At 43.1% G+C, this 18692-nt stretch overlaps 1 protein-coding gene and 1 pseudogene across 3 annotated transcripts in view; one reads left to right on the top strand and one right to left on the bottom strand.

The window, feature by feature from the left end:
• Nucleotides 1-1619: 1619 nt before the first annotated feature.
• Nucleotides 1620-18692, top strand: part of Tasor2 (transcription activation suppressor family member 2) — a 79655-nt gene continuing 62582 nt past the window's right edge. For 2 of the 3 annotated variants that reach the window (XM_045134594.1, XM_045134595.1), the window contains exon 1: nt 1621-1723. The gene's annotated coding sequence lies outside the window, so the exon portion shown is untranslated. Of the gene's footprint in view, nt 1724-18692 lie in introns of all 3 variants that reach the window. The other variant, XM_045134596.1, reaches the window with a different exon arrangement.
• Nucleotides 11992-12332, bottom strand: LOC101594868 (annotated as a pseudogene).

Raw genomic sequence — 18692 nt, 5'->3', positions numbered from 1 at the left:
AAAAAAAAAAAGCAAAGAAAGAAAAAGAAATGAACAATGGCATAATTTGAGCTTCAGGTTGGTTTGTTTTTTCTTTTCTTTTGGTTTTTCGAGGTAGCTCCGGTTTTTCACTCTAGCTCAGGCTGACCTGGAATTCACAATGGAGTCTCAGGATGACCTCGAATTTATAGGTCATCCTCCTACCCCTGCCTCCCAAGTGCTGGGATTAAAGGCGTGCGCCACCATGCCCAGCGAGCTTGAGTTTTAAAGTGGACGTTGGAACCATTAAGGGGAAGCTCTGATTGGAAGACACCAAAGGGCATTTCTAGAATATGGACAATGTTCTGTTTCTTGACCTGGGTGGAGTTTTTTTGTTTTTGTTTTCCAAGGTAGGGTCTCACTCTAGCCCAAACTGACCTGGAATTCACTATGTAGTAGTCTCAGGGTGGCCGTGAACTCACAGCGATCCTCCTACTTCTGCCTCCCAAGTGCTGGGATTAAACACGTGCGTTACCGTGCCTGGTTCTATTCTTTTTAAAAACATATATACATGCACACACACATACATACACATATATACATATATAGAGAGAATGAATGAGAATGAGAAGAATGAGAATGAGGAGAATGAGAATGGGTGTGCCAGGGCCTCTAGCCAAAGCAAAGGAACCTGCGTTGGGCTTTGCAGGCAAGTGCCTTAACTTCTAAGCCATTTCTCCAGCCCATGGGTGGTTGTTTTGAGTGTATGAAACTGAACCCTCAGGTTTTGCACGCTTTTATAAGACTTAGTTCCTGAAAATCTTAAATTCAGTTCTTAAGGTCTTTAGTAGTAGTTTAACGATGAATTCATTTCTTGAGAAAGCTCTACCTCCAAATCTTCTAAAAGACCCATTTGGTGAATTTCGTATTTGGGTTTTGACTTCAAAACAGTCTGTTTCCATCGTTGTCGTTTATCGGCCGTCGTCTCAGCCTCCAACCCTACCCACCAGTCTTGCCACGCTTGTTTTCCCCTCCGACCCTTTGTTGGTGCGGGGTTTGCTCATCTCACGAGGTCCCTGCACAGGTCCAACTTGGACAGCGTCCTCGTCCCGTCTACGCGGCCCGCGGTCGCGTCCACAGCGCGGGAACGACGACGTCCCAGGGCCCGGCTGGGCGCCACCTCGGCGTTCTCCGCACCGACAGCACACTGGAGCGTTCCGCGGGCTCCAACGAGCCAGCCGGCCTCGTTAGACGTGCGTTTAACACGGAACACGGCGACCGCTCCCGGGCCCCGCCCCCGGCCAGCCCCGCGACACTCTCCCCGAGCTCCCGCAACGCATTCCGGATCCGGCTGGGAAAGTCTCGCGAGAAGCGGCGGGTATCTACGCCTGCGCGCCGACCAGGAGCCGGAGCGACGTGGACGCCGAGGGCGTTCGCGCCTGCGCGCGGGCCGTGCTCGCGTGATTGGTTCACGGCTGCGGGTGGGACGCGCGCGGCGCTGGAGTTTTCACTTTCTTTTAGGCGCCCTCCCCGCCCCCTCCCGCGGTCCCTCGGGCCGCGGGGCTCGGCTTCCGGTTGTTTGCGCCCGGCGCGAGCTCACGAGGGAGCCGACGCGTCCCTTCGGGCGGCCGGTGGTGGGCGACGAGGGCAGGAGCGGCGGACGCTTCACGCCGTCGTCCCTGGCCGGCCGCCGGCGGGCCGAGCATGGGAAAGACTCCGAGCCGGGTCCCGAAGTCGTCGCGGGCGGCCGCCGCGCCTGGCCCAGGTAACCTTTCCTCGGCGCGGCGCGGCGCGGCGCGGCCCCGGCCTGAGCGCGTCCGTCGGTCCGCCCGCCCGGGGCGGGGCGGCGAGCGCTGCCCGGCTTGTGCGGCCGCGGGCGGCGGGGACGAGCGGGCCGCCCGGAGCCCGGCGCGACAACGTGGCCCCTGCACCCCGCGTGGCCGCGCCGCCTCCCCGCCGCGGGCTGCGCGTCCACGGGCGCGGGGACCTCGCGGGGCGGCGTCGGCTCCAGCGAGCGCCGCGCTCAAGTTTGCAAGCCTCGGTGGGCAGGGCCGCCGCACTTGCTGCGGCTCTTGGGAAGCGCTTCTCCGCGCCCGCGCGCGCGCCGCTCCTCGAATGGCTCGGACCCCAGGAGGGTCGTTGAGCAGCGCGCTGCGGTGATGCTTTATTACCGCGGGTTTGGTCCGTGCGGCCCAGCAGCAGGTCACAGGCTGGGATGGCAGCCCGCGCTTGGTAGGAGAACGTGGCTTGGAAAATTCTCGTTTCTTTCAATAACGACATATAGATCTAGAACCCGTAAGTTTCTAAGGAAGCCATGCTCACCTTTCTTTACATTCTCTGTGAAGTAAAATTAGAATGATAAGGTTTTTGAAAATGTTTAACAACTTAAGTGATCCCAGGACCCACAGTGTTCCCCCGAAAAGACATTAAAAGAAGGGATGACCATGTAGTATTAGAGAATTGGTGGTAACATGACCTACGACGCTTATTTCAAAGTAATTCACCTGATAGTGTAAGAGAATGCTGTTGTTTTGGAAAACTGCCTTGTAGAAGCAGACAGCTCTATACAGTATATACCACCCAGGTTAGAAAAAACAAGTGCTGGCATTCTCTCCACATTATTTTAAGGGAAACAAAGATAATGTTTGAAATGTTGTGCTTCTAGAGCTTTTCCAAAATAGAGACATGCCATGAACATTTCTTTTAGCCCAAACATACTTGCTTAAATGAATTTTAAAAGTCCTCAAAACTGGCCTGAAGAGCTGGCTTAGCCAGCTAATATACTTGCCTGCAAAGCCACAAGACCCAGGTTCAGTTCCCAAGGATCCATGTAAGCCAGATGGACAAGAGGGCACATGCGCCTGGAATTCATTTGCAGCAGCTGGAGGCCCTAGCGCACCCATTCCCCTCCTATCTAGTTCTCAAAAATAAAATATTTAAAAAAAGAAACTTGGGTATTAAAAGCAGTCCTCAAAACTGCCAAGAAAACATTTGTTAAATGTTGTATGTACATACACACATACATACATATATGCATTTAAAAAAAATTTTTTTTTTTAATTTTTTTTTTCATTTATTTATTTATTTATCTGAGAGTGACAGACACGGAAAGACAGGTAGAGGGAGGAGAGAGAGAGAATGGGCGCGCCAGGGCTTCCAGCCTCTGCAAACGAACTCCAGACGCGTGCGCCCCCTTGTGCATCTGGCTAACGTGGGACCTGGGGAACCGAGCCTTGAACCGGGGTCCTTAGGCTTCACAGGCAAGCGCTTAACCGCTAAGCCATCTCTCCAGCCCAAAAATTTTTATTTTATAGACAGAATTGGCGCACCAGGGCCTCAGCCACAAAATTGAACTCCAGATGCTTGTGCCGCCTAGTGGGCATGTGCATCCTTGCACTTTGCCTCACTTTTGTGCTTATATGGGACCCGGAAACTTCAACCTGGGTCCTTAGACTTCACAGGCAAGCGCCTTATCCTCTGAGCCATCTCTCCAGCCCTAATTTTTTAATACAAATAAATAGTAAATGTGTTTATCTTTCATTTCTCTGTTCACATTTAATTTCCAGGTTTTCTTTCTGTTTTGGTGACTTTTTGTTTGTTTGTTTGTTTTTCGAGGTAGGGTCTCACTCTAGCCCAGGCTGACCTGGAATTCACTATGTAGTCTCAGGGTGGCCTCGAACTCACGGCAATCCTCCTACCTCTGCCTCCCAAGTGCTGGGATTAAAGGCGTGCGCCACCACGCCCGGCTTTTCTTGGTTTTTCGAGGTAGGGTCTCACTCTAGCTCAGGCTGACCTGGAATTCATTATGTAGTCTCAGGGTGGTCTTGAACTCATGGCCATCCTTCTACCTCTCTCTCCCAAGTGCTGGGATTATAAGCGTGTGCCGTTACACTCGGCTAAAGATTTATTTTCTTTCTTTTTAAAATTAATTTATTTGAGAGAAGGGGACAGAAAGAATGGGCACACCAGAGCCTCTGGTCACTGCAAATGAACTCCTGATGCATGTGCCATCTTGTGCCTTTGGCTTTGTGGGCAAGTAACTGAACCGTTAAGCCATCTCTCTAGCCTTCAAGATTTTCTCATAACAATGTTGTTGTGATTTTTTTATGCTACTTTTATAACTATTCATTATATTATTTCTGTAGAACTAAATCACTATGAGAATGCTAGATAATCTGATAAATTGCCCCAGGTGATTGTACTTTTCTAAATTACTTGTCTCAAAAGGTGTGTTATCTCCCTGCTACCCACCCCTGGCTGGTAAAAGTATTTCTTAAACATCTAATAATTGAACAAAAAATATTATCTTAATTTTTAATCTTTTCTGCTAAATAAGAATCTAGAACACTTCTGGGCCATTGTCCTATGTTTATGCTTTATTGGGCCTGAATACAATTGATCTACTTAGCAGTTACCATACTGTTTTAGTTATGGTAGCTTTGTAATACTTTCATTTTTCTTTTGGGGAAACAAAAACTTTATTATTATTATTATTATTTTGGTTTTTCTAGGTAGGGTATCTCTCTAGCCCAGGGTGACTTGGAATTCACTCTGTATTCTCAGGGTGGCCTTGAACTCCCGGTGATGCTTCTACCTCTGCCTCCCAAGTACTGGGATTAAAGGCATGTGCCACCACACCCAGCCCATCTCCTCAAGTTCTATAAAAAATCTTGCAGGGCGTGGTGGCACATGCTTTCAATCCCAGCACTTGGGGAGTAGAGGTAGGATTACTGTGGGTTCGAGGCCACCTTGAGACTGCTTATTGAATTCCAGGTCGGCCTGGACTAGAGGGAAACCCTACCTTGAAAAACATTTTTGTTGAAGGCCAGTTATGATGGTACACACCTTTAATCCCAGCACTCAGGAGGCAGAGGTGGGAGGATTGCAGTGAGTTCAAGGCTATCCTGAGACTACATAGTGAATTCCATGTCAGCCTGAACTAGAGTGAGACCCTACCTCAAAAAAAAAAAATTCTTGTTGGGAATTTGATTGTGATTGCCTTGCATTTGTAAATTGATTTTTGGGCTTGGGAGATGGCTCAGCAGTTAAAAGTGCTTGCTTACAAAGCCTGCAGACCTGGGTTAGCTCCGGTTCAGTTCCCCAGCACATAAAGCTAGATGCTGAAAGTGCATGTGCATCTGGAGTTCTCTCATAGCAGCAAGAGGTCTGGCATGCTCCATCATTCATACTCTTCCCCCTTTCTGCTTGCAAATAAATATTTTTAAAAAATGAATTAGTTTGAGAGCAGACTTTGTTCTGAGTTTTTTATTCTGAGAGCACATGGGTCTTTCCTGTTTCTTTTGAATTTTTTTGTGAAATGTGTGTGCTGTTTACAAAAAAAGGAAGCAGAATATCTATATACCTTGCTTAATAGAAACCACAGGTACCTTAGACTTTTTGCATGTTTATCCAAGAAGGAAAGCTTTCCTTGCATTAGCACTGTGGTGCGTTTTGTTAACCAACATATTACCTTAACCTATTTTTAAACTTTGTTTTAAGAGAATCCTACTTTTATATTCTGTGAATTGTTTCTCTGAAATACAGTGTTTCCAAGATTCATTTATGTTGAAGTATGTGCTTGAAGCTTAATAATTCAAAGTGTGGGCCGGGTGTGGTGGCGCACGCCTTTAATCCCAGCACTTGGGAGGCAGAGGTGGGAGGATCGGCATGAGTTCAAGGCACCCTGAGACTACATAGTGAATTCCAGGTCAACCTGGACTAGAGTAAGACCCTACCTTGAAAAACAAACAAACAAAAACAAACAAACAAAAAATAATAATAATTCAAAGTGTTTTGGTCTTGGTACTTGGTTACATTTTTAGAACTATTGAGGACCCCAAAGTTCTTTAGTTTGTATGTATATATTCTATCTAGTGATAATTTTATTGCCTTAGGTGTTAAACGGACCACTTTTTTTAAAATTTTTTTTTTGTTCATTTTTATTTACTTATTTGAGAGTGACAGAGGGGGAGAGACAGATAGAGAGAGAATGGGCGCGCCAGGGCTTCTAGCCACTGCACACAAACTCCAGACACATGCGCCCCCTTGTGCATCTGGCTAACGTGGGTCCTGGGGAACCGAGCCTCGAACCGGGGTCCTTAGGCTTCACAGGCAAGCGCTTAACCGCTAAGCCATCTCTCCAGCCCCGGACCAGTTTTTAAAAAATATATACTTTTTAGTTTTTATTTACTTATTTTACAGTGACAGAGAGAGAGAGAAAGAGAGAATGGGCACGCCAGGTCCACCAGCCACTGCAAACGAACTCCAGACACTTGCGCCTTCTTGTGCATCTGGCTAACATGGGTCCTGGGGAATTGAGCCTTGAACTGGGGTCCTTAAGCTTCATAGGCAAGCACTTAACCGCTAAGCTATCTCTCCAGCCCCACTTTTTTACAATGATACTTTATTTGCAGGCAGAGAGAGGGGAGGAGGGAGAGAGCAGATAGGCTTTTCCAGGGCCTCCCAGTTCTACACATGAACTCCAGACACATGTGCCAGTTTGTGCATCAGGCATTACATGGGTACTGGGAAATCGAATCAGGTCATCAGGCTTTGCAAGCAAGTTCCTTTAACCACCAGGCCATCTCTCTAGCCCATGAAGTGACCACTTTTGTTTTCTTGAGGAAGGATCTTGCTTTAGCCCAGGCTAAACTGGAATTGGCTATGTAGTGTCAAGCTGGCCTCAAATTCATAGTTATCTTCCTACCTCTACCTCTTATCCCTTTTTTTTGTCTTTTAGTTTTTTGAAGTAGGGCCCCACTCTAGCCCAGGCTGACCTGGAATTTACTCTGTATTCTCAGGGTGGCCTTGACTCTTGGCGATCCTCCTACCTCTGCCTCCCAAGTGCTGGGATTAAAGGCGTGTGCTACCATGCCCGGCTCTCTGATCACTTTTAACACAGATGTTTATTGGTATCTTTGAGTCAGAGGTAGGAGCATCACCGAGAGTTCAAGACTAGCCTGGAACCATAGAGTGATCATAGGTCAGCCTGGGCAAGAGTACAGCCCTACCTCAAAAGAAAGTCAAATTAGTAAATAAGAAATAATAAAAACTAAATCCATTTTGTCTTAGCATAAATAACATTTAAAAAAAGTTATTATTTTACTGACAACTTCCATAACAGTAGACAAATAACCCATGGTAATTCCCTCCCTCTCCCCTTTGAAACTCCACTCTCTCTCATACCCCTTTCCCCCACAGTCATTCTGTTTTATTTTGATGTCATCACCTTTTCCTCCATTTATTATGGTCTTGTGTAGGTAGTGTCAGGCACTGCAAGGTCATAGATACCCATTCCATTTTATGTTTGGAGGAGCATGTTGTGAGGGGTCTTACCCTTTGGCTCTTACATTCTTTCCGCCACCTCTTCCTCAATGGACCCTGAGCCATGGAAAGTGTGATCGAGAGGTTTCGGTGTTGAGCACTCCTGAGTCATCTCAAGGTCACCATCATCTGGAAAGAGACGCTTCTTTAATCAGAAATATTCCATTGATCTACTTGTCTGTTTTTTTGTGCCAATACTGTGCTGTTTTTGTTACTATGGCTTTATAATATAGCTTAGAATCAGGTATGGTGATACCACCAGCCTTATTTTCATGGATCATAATTGTTTTTGCTATTTGAGGATTTTTTTGTGTCCTTCTAAATGAATTTTAGGATTGTTTTTGCTATTTCTGTGAAGAATGCCATTGGAATTTTAATGGGGATTGCATTAAATGTGTAGGTTGCTTTTGGTAAGATTGCCATTTTTATAATATCGATTCTTCCAGTCCAAGAACAAGGGATGTCTTTCCATTTCCTAGTGTCTTTTGCAATTTCTTGCTTGAGTGTTTTAAAATTTTCATTGTGGAGATCCTTCACTTCCTTGGTTAGGTTTATTCCAAGGTACTTTATTTTATTTCATGCAACTCACTTTATTTGATACAGAGTGATTCTCTGATTTCATCCTCTGTGTGTTTGTTGTTACTATATACTGATTTCTGTGTGTTTATTTCATAACCTGCTACATTGCTAAAAGTGTTTACAGTTTGCTGGTGGTGTCTTTAGGGTCCTTTATGTATAGAATCATATCTGCAAATAATGATAATTTGATCTCTTCCTTTCATATCCCCCCCCCCAGGTAGGGACTCACTCTGGCCCAGGCTGACCTAAAATTAATTATGTAGTCTCAGGTTGGCCTCAAACTCATGGTGATCCTTCTATCTCTGCCTCCCAAGTGCTGGGATTAAAGGCATTTGCCACCACACCCAGCTTTGTATCCTTCTTATAAGTGTCTCTTGTCTTATTGCCGTGGTAAGACTTTCAGTATTACATAAAAGTGGGGATAATGGATACCCTTGTCTTGTTCATGAATTTAGTGGAAAAGCTTCATGTTTTCCCCCCATTTAGTGTTACATTGGCTGTAGGCTTATCATAAATAGCCTTTATCATGTTGAGATCTATTCCTTGTATTCTCCAGTTTCTATAGGACTTTTCCCATGAAGGGATGTTAGATTTTGTCAAATGCCTTTTCTGCATCTATTGAGATGATCGTGTTATTTTTTATATTTATTTTTGTCCTTTAGTCCATTTATATAGTGTATTACATTCATCAGTTTGCATATGTTGAACCATCCCTGCATCTCTGGGATGAAGTCTGCTTGGTTGGGGTGAATGATACTTCTGATATATTCTGTTTGCCAATATTTTGTTAAGAATTTTTATTTAGGGGCTGGAGAGATGGCTTAGCAGTTAAGTGCTTGCCTGTGAAGCCTAAGGACCCTGGTTTGAGGCTTGATTCCCCAGGACCCACGTTAGCCAGGTGCACAAGGGGGTACATTCGTCTGGAGTTTGTTTGCAGTGGCTGAAGGCCTTGGCATGCCCATTTTCTCTCAATCTCTCTCCCTCTTTCTCTGTCCATCACTTTCAAATAAATAAAATAAATAAAAATATACAAAAAAATGTTTTAAAAGAATTTTTATTTATTTATTTACTATTTGACAGGGAAAAACAGAGAGTGTAAGGGTGTGCCAGGGCCTCCAGCCACTGCAAACGAATGCCAGACTCATGCTCCTCCTTGTGCATCTGGCTAATGTGGGTCCTGGGAAATTGAACCTGGGTCCTTGGGCTTTTTAGGCAGCCTTAACTGCTAAGCCATCCCTCCAGCCCATTGTTGAGAATTTTTGCATCTGTGTTCATGAAGGAGATTGGTTTGTAATTTTCTTCCTCTTTCTCTCTCTCTCTTTCTTTCTTTTTTTTATTTTCCTATCTTTGCCTGGTTTTGGTATCAGGGTGATACTGGCTTTATAGAAGGAGGTTGGTAGGATTCCGTCCTTTTCTGTTTTATGGAAAAACTTAAGAAGCAGTGGTGTTAGATCTTCTATGAAGGTCTGGAAAAATTCACCAGTGAATCCATCTGGGCCTGGACTTTTTTTAGTTGGGAGTCTTATAACTGCTTGGATCTCCATACTTGTTATAGGTCTATTTAAGTGGTTGATCTCATCTTGGTTTAATTTTGGCAGGTTATATAAATCAAGGAAATCAACCATTTCTTTCAGATTTTCAAACTTAGTGGAGTATATGTTCTTATATTATGTCCCTATGATTTTTTTTGAATTTCTCTAATATCTGTTGTGATGGTGCCTTTTTTTTTTTTTAAATCAAGGTAGGGTCTCAATCTAGCCCAGGCTGACCTGGAATTCACTATGGAGTCTCAGGGTGGCCTTGAACTCACGGTGATCCTCCTACCTCTGCCTCCCGAGTGCTGGGATTAAAGGTGTATGCCACCATGCCTGGCTCATGGTGTATTTTTCATCTCTAGTTTTACTAATTTGTGTCTCTTCTCTCTCTATTTTGGTCAGATTTGATAAGGGTTTATCAGTCTTGTTTATCTTTGTTTTATTCTTTAGATTTTTTGGGGGGGGTTCTTCTATTTCATTAATTTCTGCCCTAATCCTTTTTTAAAAAATTATTTTTATTTATTTTATTTATTTGACAGAGAAAAAGAGAGAGAAGGGTGCACCAGGGCTTCCAGCCACTGAAAATGAACTCTGGACACATGCGCCTGCTTGTACATCTGGTTAACGTGGGTCTTGGGGAATCGAGCCTGGGTCCCTTGGCTTTGCAGGCAGACAACTTAACTGCCAAGCCATTCCTCCATCCCTCTCTGTCCTAATCTTTATTATTTCTTCCTATCTACTGATTTTTGGTTTGCCTTGTTCTTTTTTCCAAGGTCTTAAGGTGAAGCATTAAAGTTGTTTACTTGCGACCTTTCTAATTTCTTAATATAGGCACTTAAAGCTATAAATGTCCCTCTTAGGATTCCTTCATTGTGTCCCAAAGGTTTTGGTATGTTGTGTTCTCATTATCTTTTGATTGTACAAATTTTCTCATTTCCTTCTTGATTTCTTCACCCATTCATCATTTAGCAATACATTGTTTAGTTCCCATGATTTTGTGTATGCTGTACAGCTTTTCTTGTTATTGACTTGTAATTTGATCCCATTGTGATCAGATAGAGTGCAAGGAATTGTTTCAGTTTTCCTGTGTTTGATAAAATTTGCTTTGTGTCCTAATACATAATCTGTTTTAGAGAATGTTTCATGTGCTGCTGAAAAGAATGTGTATTCTGCAGCATTTGGGTGAAATGTTCTGTAGACATCTGTTAGGTCCATGTCTTCTGTGAGCTCATTTATTCCAGATGCTTCTCTATTTTTTGCTGGGATGCCCTGTCAATTGATGAGAGTGGGGTGTTGAAGTCACCCACTACAACTGTGTTTAGTGTTATCTGTGACCTTAGTTCTAATAGTGTTTGATGAGGTTGGGAGCCCCCATGTTAGGTGCATATATGTTTAGGATTGTAATGTCCTCCTGTTGGAGTTTGCCTTCAATCAATATAAAGTGACCTCCTTAATCTTTCCTAACTAATGTTTTTCTGTAGTCTACCCTATAGATAATAGGGTAGCGATCCCTGCTTGTTTTCTTTCCTTTTTTTTAATTTTTTTATTTCAAGGTAGAGTTTCACTCTATCCCAGGCTGACTTTGAATCTATGTAGTTTCAGGGTGGCCTCTAACTCTAGGCAGTCCTCCTACCTCTGCTTCCTGAGTGCTGGGATTAAGGGCGTGTGCCACCACACCTGGCTTCCCTGCTTGTTTTCTAGGTCCATTTGCTTGAAACACTATTTTCCAACCTTTCACCCTAAGGTAGTGTCCATCTTTTGTATAATAGTGAGTTTCTTGGAGGCAGCAAATTGAAAGATCCCGCTTTTTAACCCAGTTTGCAAATGTTGGTTGGGGCATTGGGGCCCTTGATATTAAGTGTTGTTATTGAAAAGTGTGTATTTATTTTTACCATTTTTCTTTTTTTTTTCTTAATGAAAGTAAGCTTTATTACATCAAGTAATAAATACAAAGTAATAAATACAAAGATGCAAACAATTTTAGTCACTTTCTTCCAGATGTTTTGATCAACTTACAATAAACAGAACTAAAATCTACACTCTTAGTATGAAAATGTTCAGGGTGCATGTTAGGTTTGGTAGATTGCTCTTTCTTTGTATTTATAACTTATGAATTTTAAGATTGACTTCAAACCCTCAGTCATGCAAATGCTTAAGCAAAGCTCTGTTGAGCAGGATCTACAGTGTGGCAGGTGAGCCAGCTAGGAGTAAAGCGCTGTCAGTGTGCACTGCAAATCCTCAGAGTCAGACGAGCTTATGAAAAGGAGCAGACCAATTCAGGTGATGCAAATGTGTTCAAAAGAAAGTTAAAGGGAGACACTGGCTTTAGGACAGTTTGCTGTAAAGTAATGTCACATGCATCTTTAAGTCAATGCTAAAAATAATAAAATTTTAAAAAACCTTGGGTCATCCTAATGACTTAAAATGCAAATTTTACTGCAAAATCTTTTCCCAATCTTTGAGGGTGTAGGTATAGAGCATAGTGAACCATGGTAGAAAAAACTAAACTATTACCATTTTGAAAACAAAGAGTTTTGTCTCAACAGGAGAGATGAACTGTAACCTCCCATCTTGTAGAAAGACAGGACCTTCAGATCTAATAAGACCAGGATCTGGCATTGCGTTCTGTCTCAGCCAAACACTCCCGAACCAGCCCTCGGGCGTGGATGACCGCTCCATGGCACTCTTGCTCCCTGCATATGTGGATCTGATCTCCTTTCCCAGGTCTTCAATGATGGCTAGCAGCTTGGCATATTTGCTCCGAGGCACCTGGCTGTTCCCGGTTCCCTGGGTACAGCCTAGCGATGGTAGCCCATAGTTGCTCAACAGCTGATGGTCCTGGGAGGATGTCGCCATGCTGGTGGAAGGCGAGTGGACACTTCCTGCGGTTTTGAGGGTGGCAGGCATGTGCACGGTCCAGTTCGGCTTGTAAGACATCCCCCGAGCGGTGCCCGCGCACTTTCTGTTGTTGATGGCTCCGGCCACACCGGCAAATATGGCGTCCCTCACCCTGACACCGCCGCAGTATGTCACCTGTACATCGTACATGGGGCGGGCGGGCCCATGTTTCTTTTTTTGTAGTTCTTCCAGTTTTACCATTGCTCTCTTAAGTATTGTTTGAGTATGGTTTGTTTTTTCCAGGTTCCGTATATGTGCGCTTTGCTTTCTCTTCAGCATGGAGGATCCTGTCAAGTATTTTCTGTAGAGTGGGTTTTGTCTTAGCCTGCTTTTGTTGTGGAATGTCCTTATTTCTCTATTTGAATGGACAGCTTTGCAGGATAAAGTAACCTTGATTGACAGTTGTTATCTTTCAGAACCTGGAATACATCCCTCCATGCCCTTCTGGCTTTTAAGGTTTATGTTCAGTAATCTGCTGTTACTCTGATGGGCTTGCCTTTGTATATAACTTGATTTTTCTCTCTAGCTACTTGGAATGTATTTTTTTTGGTTTGTGTGTTTTGGAGTTTTATTATAATGTGACAGTGAGAAGTTCCTTCCTGATTTTTGTCTGTTTGACACTCTGTAGGCGTCCTTATCTTCTTAAAGGAAGTTTTCCCTTTGGAGTGAAATTTTTCTCCTACTATATCTTGAATTATGTTTGATCTTTTTATAGCGTCCGAATGTCTTGAAATTCCCACTCATGCCTTCCTATTAGTTTTTCTCTTTGTTGGCCTGCATTAGATCTGCCACCTGGTCTTCTAGTTTCGATATTCTGGCCTCCTTTGCTTGATCCATTCTACTGGTGAGACTTTCTACAGAGTTTTCTATTTGACTTACTCTGTTTTTCATTTCTAGTATTTCTGATCAGTATTTTTCTTTTTCTTTTAATTTTTTAATTGCCAACTTCCCTAATTGTAAGCTATCCCATGGTAATTCCCTCCCTCCCCCCACTTTCCCCTTTGAAACTCCATTCTCCATCATATCCCCCCCAATCAGTCTCTTATTTTATTTTGATGCCATCATCTTTTCCTTCTATTATGAGGGTCTTGTGTAGATAGTGTCAGGTACTGTGAAGCCATGGATAACCAGGCCATTTTATGTTTGGAGGAGCACTTTGTAAGGAGTCCTACCCTTCCTTTGTCTCTTACATTCTTTCCGCCACCTCTTCTGCAATGGACCTTGGAAGATGTGATAGAGATATTTCAGTGCTGAGCACTCCTCTGTCACTTCTCAGCACCATGGTACCTTCTGAGTCATCCCAATGTCACTGATCACTACCATCTAAAAAGAGAAGTTTCTCTAACCAAAAGTGAGATTAGCGTTAATATATGGATATGAACATTAAGAGAAGTGCTTACTGGGTAGTTTCATGAGCATAGTATATACATTTAGCCAGATAACAGTAGACATTATATCCCTAGAGCTCATGACTACCCCTGTTGTAGGTTTGCAGTATCAGGGATGTCTTACCTCCCATGGAGTGGGCCTCCAGTCCAATTAGAGAACAGTTGGTTTCCCCCACAACAGACCTGCCATTATTGCATGGTTGGCTCATTTGGCCTGGCTGGCCAAACATAAGGCTTGCAGTGTCTACTGTTGAGGATCTTCACTGGTGATTTCTCTCTCTCCCACTGAACTGCATGTAGTGTGGCTTTTTCCAGCCTTCTGTCAGCTGGTCTCTGTGGAGGAGGTTTTAAGTTCTGCTCTAGCAGGATTTCTCAGTGCCTTTGCAGCCCAAGTATGTGGAATCTTCAGCAGTAGGGTCTATTCCTCGTGGGAAGTCAGGGGCCTCAGCAATGGCCTGCAATGTTTTGGGGTATTTCTTCATTATTTCTATTTCCTTACACATGTTTTGTATTGACTCCCTTATTTCATGAAGTTGGTTTCCTGTATTTTCTTGGGATTCTTTCAGGAGTTGGTTTTCTTTGATTCTTTTGAGTATAGATATAATCTCCTTTTTTGTTAATCTTGTCTGGCATTTCATCTAACGCAGTCTCATTGGAGGTCATTTCTGATGGATTTATAATTTTGGTGGGATTGTATTGTCTTTTTTCTTGTAATACGATGTAGAGATTTTGGCATCTTGAGTTATTTTGATGGTTGTGTTTTCTAATTATTTACAGTGTTCTTATTGGTGTCAATCTGACTTTATCTATCTTCAGTGCAGGACTTTAAGGTGCCAGTTACAGCTCTTATACTCCAAGAGACAGCACCCGTGACCCTAGTGTTGTGCTTGCCTGCCTTCTAGTATTGTGGTAGACTGGGTGAAAAAATTCCTAGCAAATTTTAAAATTCAACTGAGCAATATATACATTCAATCAAAACAAGCACAGAGTATAAACAAGCGTGGGGATTAAACTAAACAGATAATCTAGTAAAATCATAGTTCCTAAGGGTGTGTGTTGCTCCACACCCTTAATCCTGTCAAGTAGGAGGTTGAGATTTCTAGTCGGAAACACTCAGTCCCTGCCCTCAATAATGACAGAAGAAAAAAACAAAGGCCCTGAAAATAAGGGAACATGAAAGGCAACAAAAATCAACACCAAAATACAGCTTATTTGAGAAGGGTAAAGCCAACCAAGGGTGTATTATTCAAATGTATTACATAACTTTTCCTGATGGGGAAAGGAGAATAGCACCTGCAGTGCAGGGCTATGTATCTGGCTTTGTACAAGTAGGCCCTGTGACCTTTTGGGAGGACTTCCATTCTCAGCTGTGTGGAGTACCCACCTTGCGCGCGCGCGCGCGCGCGCTCTCTCTCTCTCTCTCTCTCTCTCTCTCTCTCTCTCTCTCTCTCTCGGGGCTGGGCAGCTAGAGGTGAATTCTCTAGACTGGACATTCAGGGCCCACGCCGTTTGGGGATGGGAGACTTGCAGGGTGCCGTGGTTGCACTGCAGCTGCTCAGCTGGTCTCCGCCGCCTTCCTGTCCAGGTTTCTTGCCTTTCCAGGACTCTGATGGTAGTGGAAAATCCCTCACCTTGTTTCTGCTCATGCAGCTCTGCTCTGCTGGCTGGGTGGGCTCACGGACCAGGGCTGCTGGTACCTAGGTGGGGTGCTGGCCAGTTTCCTCCTTCCTGGAAGATCTTGGTCTCTCCTGCTTCTCTGCTGTGGTTGGTAATAACTTACACACCTTCACTTTTCAGTAGAAGAGTGTATTTTGCTGTTTCTGTTTATTTCTCCCCCTAGGCTGCTTTGGTGTGGCTAGTATGCTACCATCTTACCCAGAAGTGGGGCTTCCCTTCTTTACAACCTAAATAACTTTGTTTTGTTTTGTTTTGTTTTTTGTTTCTTGAGGCAGGATCTCACTCTAGCCCCGGCTGACCTGGAATTCACTATGGAGTCTCAGGGTGACCTCAAACTCATGGCTGTCCTTTGCCTCCTGAGTGCTGGGATTAAAGGCGTGTGCCACCACACCTGGCACTTTTTTTTTTTTTTTTTTTTTTTTTATAGGTAGACTCTCACTGTAGTCCAGTCTGACCTGGAATTCAGTATATGTAGTCGCAGGGTGGCCTTGAACCCGCGGCAGTCCTCCTCCCTCTTAACTTTCGAGTGCTGGGAAAGGCATGTGCCACCACTAAAAATACACTATTTCCTGGCCAGGCATGGTGGTGCACGCCTTTAGTCCTAGCCCTTGGAAGGGAGAGGTAGGAGGATCAACATGAGTTGAAGGCCACCTGAGGTTATCCCAGGTCAGCCTGGGCAAGACTCTACCTAGGAAAGAAAAAAAATAGAGAAAAAGAAAAGAAAAAAAAAGAGAGAGAGAGAAAAACTACTTCCTTTTCAAAAAATGTTAGTGGCATTGTTTTGTTGTTTTTTGCAAATACCCTTAATGTCACCTTTAATTGCTAAAGGTGTACTTCATTTAGTCTGTTGTGGTAGGTTGTTTTCATTGAAGTATAAGAAAAACCCATCTGGCTTCATATAGCCTAAATGGTTGGAAAATGGAGTACATTTTAATAACTTTTTCAAGTAGTAATATTCTTTGATATTCACCAGTTTGGGTGCTAATATTTTCTTTGGAATTACAAAAAATTGTAAATTTGAAACCTTATGAGTAATCTTCTCATGCTCAATCAAGGCGACATGTCACCCATGTATTGGTCATTTGGAAAATACTGGTTCACCAAATTGTGCAGGTCTTCCAAATGATGGCATGTGCCCTTATATAGAAAAAAAAAACACATGTGTTACCACTTTGAGAGACTCTGCTTTTAATTCATTGATTTGCATTAAAATACAATGTATTGTGAGAATATTGCTTCACTGTGTTGATTATTTCCACCATTGCTGCTCTACCTTCTGTTGCCATGCGTGTTCTTGCACATGTCCCAGGGGCATGTGTACCACACTTTCAACTGTCAGATTAATAGTGGGAGTGTTAGGATCCTCGGAAGGCTTTGTTTTTGTGCTTGTTCATCCTTAGTGAACTTTCATTGATGTGCTGGTTTATTTTCCAGCAGTTATGAGTAAAACCTCCCTATTCTCTTTATATATGACATTGTCCAAGTTTTTAATTTTTACTAGTTTTGTGGAAGTAAAAGTAGTATATTGTAGTATTTATTTTTCTGCTTACTTAAACAAAAGAAAATGTGTTTTTAGCCAGTAGGATGTTTTCTTTTGTCCCATGTCTCCTATTTGAGTGCTTGTTTTCTGTTGTTTGTAGATACTTTAAAAAATGTGATGTAGGGGGCTAGAGAGATGGCTTAGCGGTTAAGTGCTTGCTTCTGAAGCCTAAGGACCCTGGTTCAAGGCTCAACTCCCCAGGACCCACGTAAGCTAGATGCACAAGTTGGCTCATGCATCTGGAGTTCGTTTGCAGTGGTTGGAGGCCCTGGTGAGCCCATTTTGTCTGTCTCCCTGCCTCTTTCTCTATCGCTCTTAAGTAAATAAAAATAAATAATTTTTTTTAATGTGATGTATGTTATATAAGTTAACAGACGTTTCCTGTTGCTAAAATAATCATTAAAATACCTTTAGACAGTTAAAACTACATTTCAAAGGCACACCGGAAAAAAAAATGCTACTCTTAATATCCTGTTCTAACTCCAGGGTTCTTTTCAATGTGAGTGAGTGTGAGAGAGAGAGAGAGAGAGAAAGAGAGAGAGAGAAAGAGTGTGTGTGTGTGTGTGTGTGTGTGTGTGTGTGTATACACACATTATATATATATTTCTCCTTACCCTAATTTTATGCCTCTTTTTTAAATTATATTTTTATTATTTTTTATTTCACAATTTTTATTAACATTTTCCATGATTATAAAAAATATCCCATGGTAATACTCTCATCTTTTTTTTTTTTCAAGGTAGGGTCTCACTCTAGCCCAGGCTGACCTGGAATTCACTATAAAGGGTGGGACTGGAGGGGAGTGGCTGGGCAGCCATTTTTAAAGACTTTTTTTGTTAATTAGTATTTTATTTTTGAGAGAGAGAGAAAGGGTGCACAAGGGCCTTTTAGCCACTGTGCACAAATTCCAGGCAAACATGCACCCCCTTATGTGCATGTACTGCATTGCACGCTTGCATCACTGTGCATCTGGCTAAATGAGATGTGGAGATTGAAACATGTGTTCTTAACCACTAAGCCATCTCTCCAGCCCTCCTTTTTATTTTAATGTTGATTATCTCTTCACATTAGTGCCTGATGTTTTTAGGATGTGTTTCACTTTGGCCCAGGCTGACCTGGAATTCACTGTGTAGTTTCAGGCTGGCCTTGAACTCACAGTGACCCCCCTACCTCTGCCTCCTGAGTGCTGGGATTAAGGGCATGCACTACCACACCCAGTTGATTTTTTAAAATATTTTATTTTTATTTATTTATTTTATAGAGAGGGAAAGAGGCAGGTACAGAGACAGAATGGATATGCCAGGGCTTCCAGCCACTGCAAACAAACTCCAGATTTGTGGGCCCCCTTGTGCATCTGCCTTACAGGGGTACTGGGGAATCGAACCCGAGTCCTTTGGGTTTATAGGCAAGTGACTTAATAGCTAAGCCATCTCTCCAGCCCTGTGCCCTACTTTTTGGTTCATCTTACCTATAGCTTATCAATTATATTAGTCTTTTCAATGAATAAAAAAACCTTGTATAATTTCGGTAAGTGTCATTTAGAGTGTCTGGTAGGGCTGGAGGGATAGATCAGTAATAGAACAGATGCTTAGTCCTGATTCAATTCCTAGGACTGCTAAAAAGATGAGACTGTACATAGCCTGTGTTGCTCTTACACAGATAATAACCTCTTCAACCTCCTTAGTTCTGAGATTACAGATGTGTCCTGGAACATTTTAAAGTATAATTTTAAAAAGTCAGAACATTTCATCTCAGTTGCATTTAAAGTAGTTTTTTGTATTTTATTTGCTCTGT

This window comes from Jaculus jaculus, chromosome 15 (assembly GCF_020740685.1).
Source record: "Jaculus jaculus isolate mJacJac1 chromosome 15, mJacJac1.mat.Y.cur, whole genome shotgun sequence".
Taxonomy (NCBI): domain Eukaryota; kingdom Metazoa; phylum Chordata; class Mammalia; order Rodentia; family Dipodidae; genus Jaculus; species Jaculus jaculus.
Note: the sequence above shows the minus strand (reverse complement) of the source record. Positions and strands in the feature narration are given on the sequence as shown.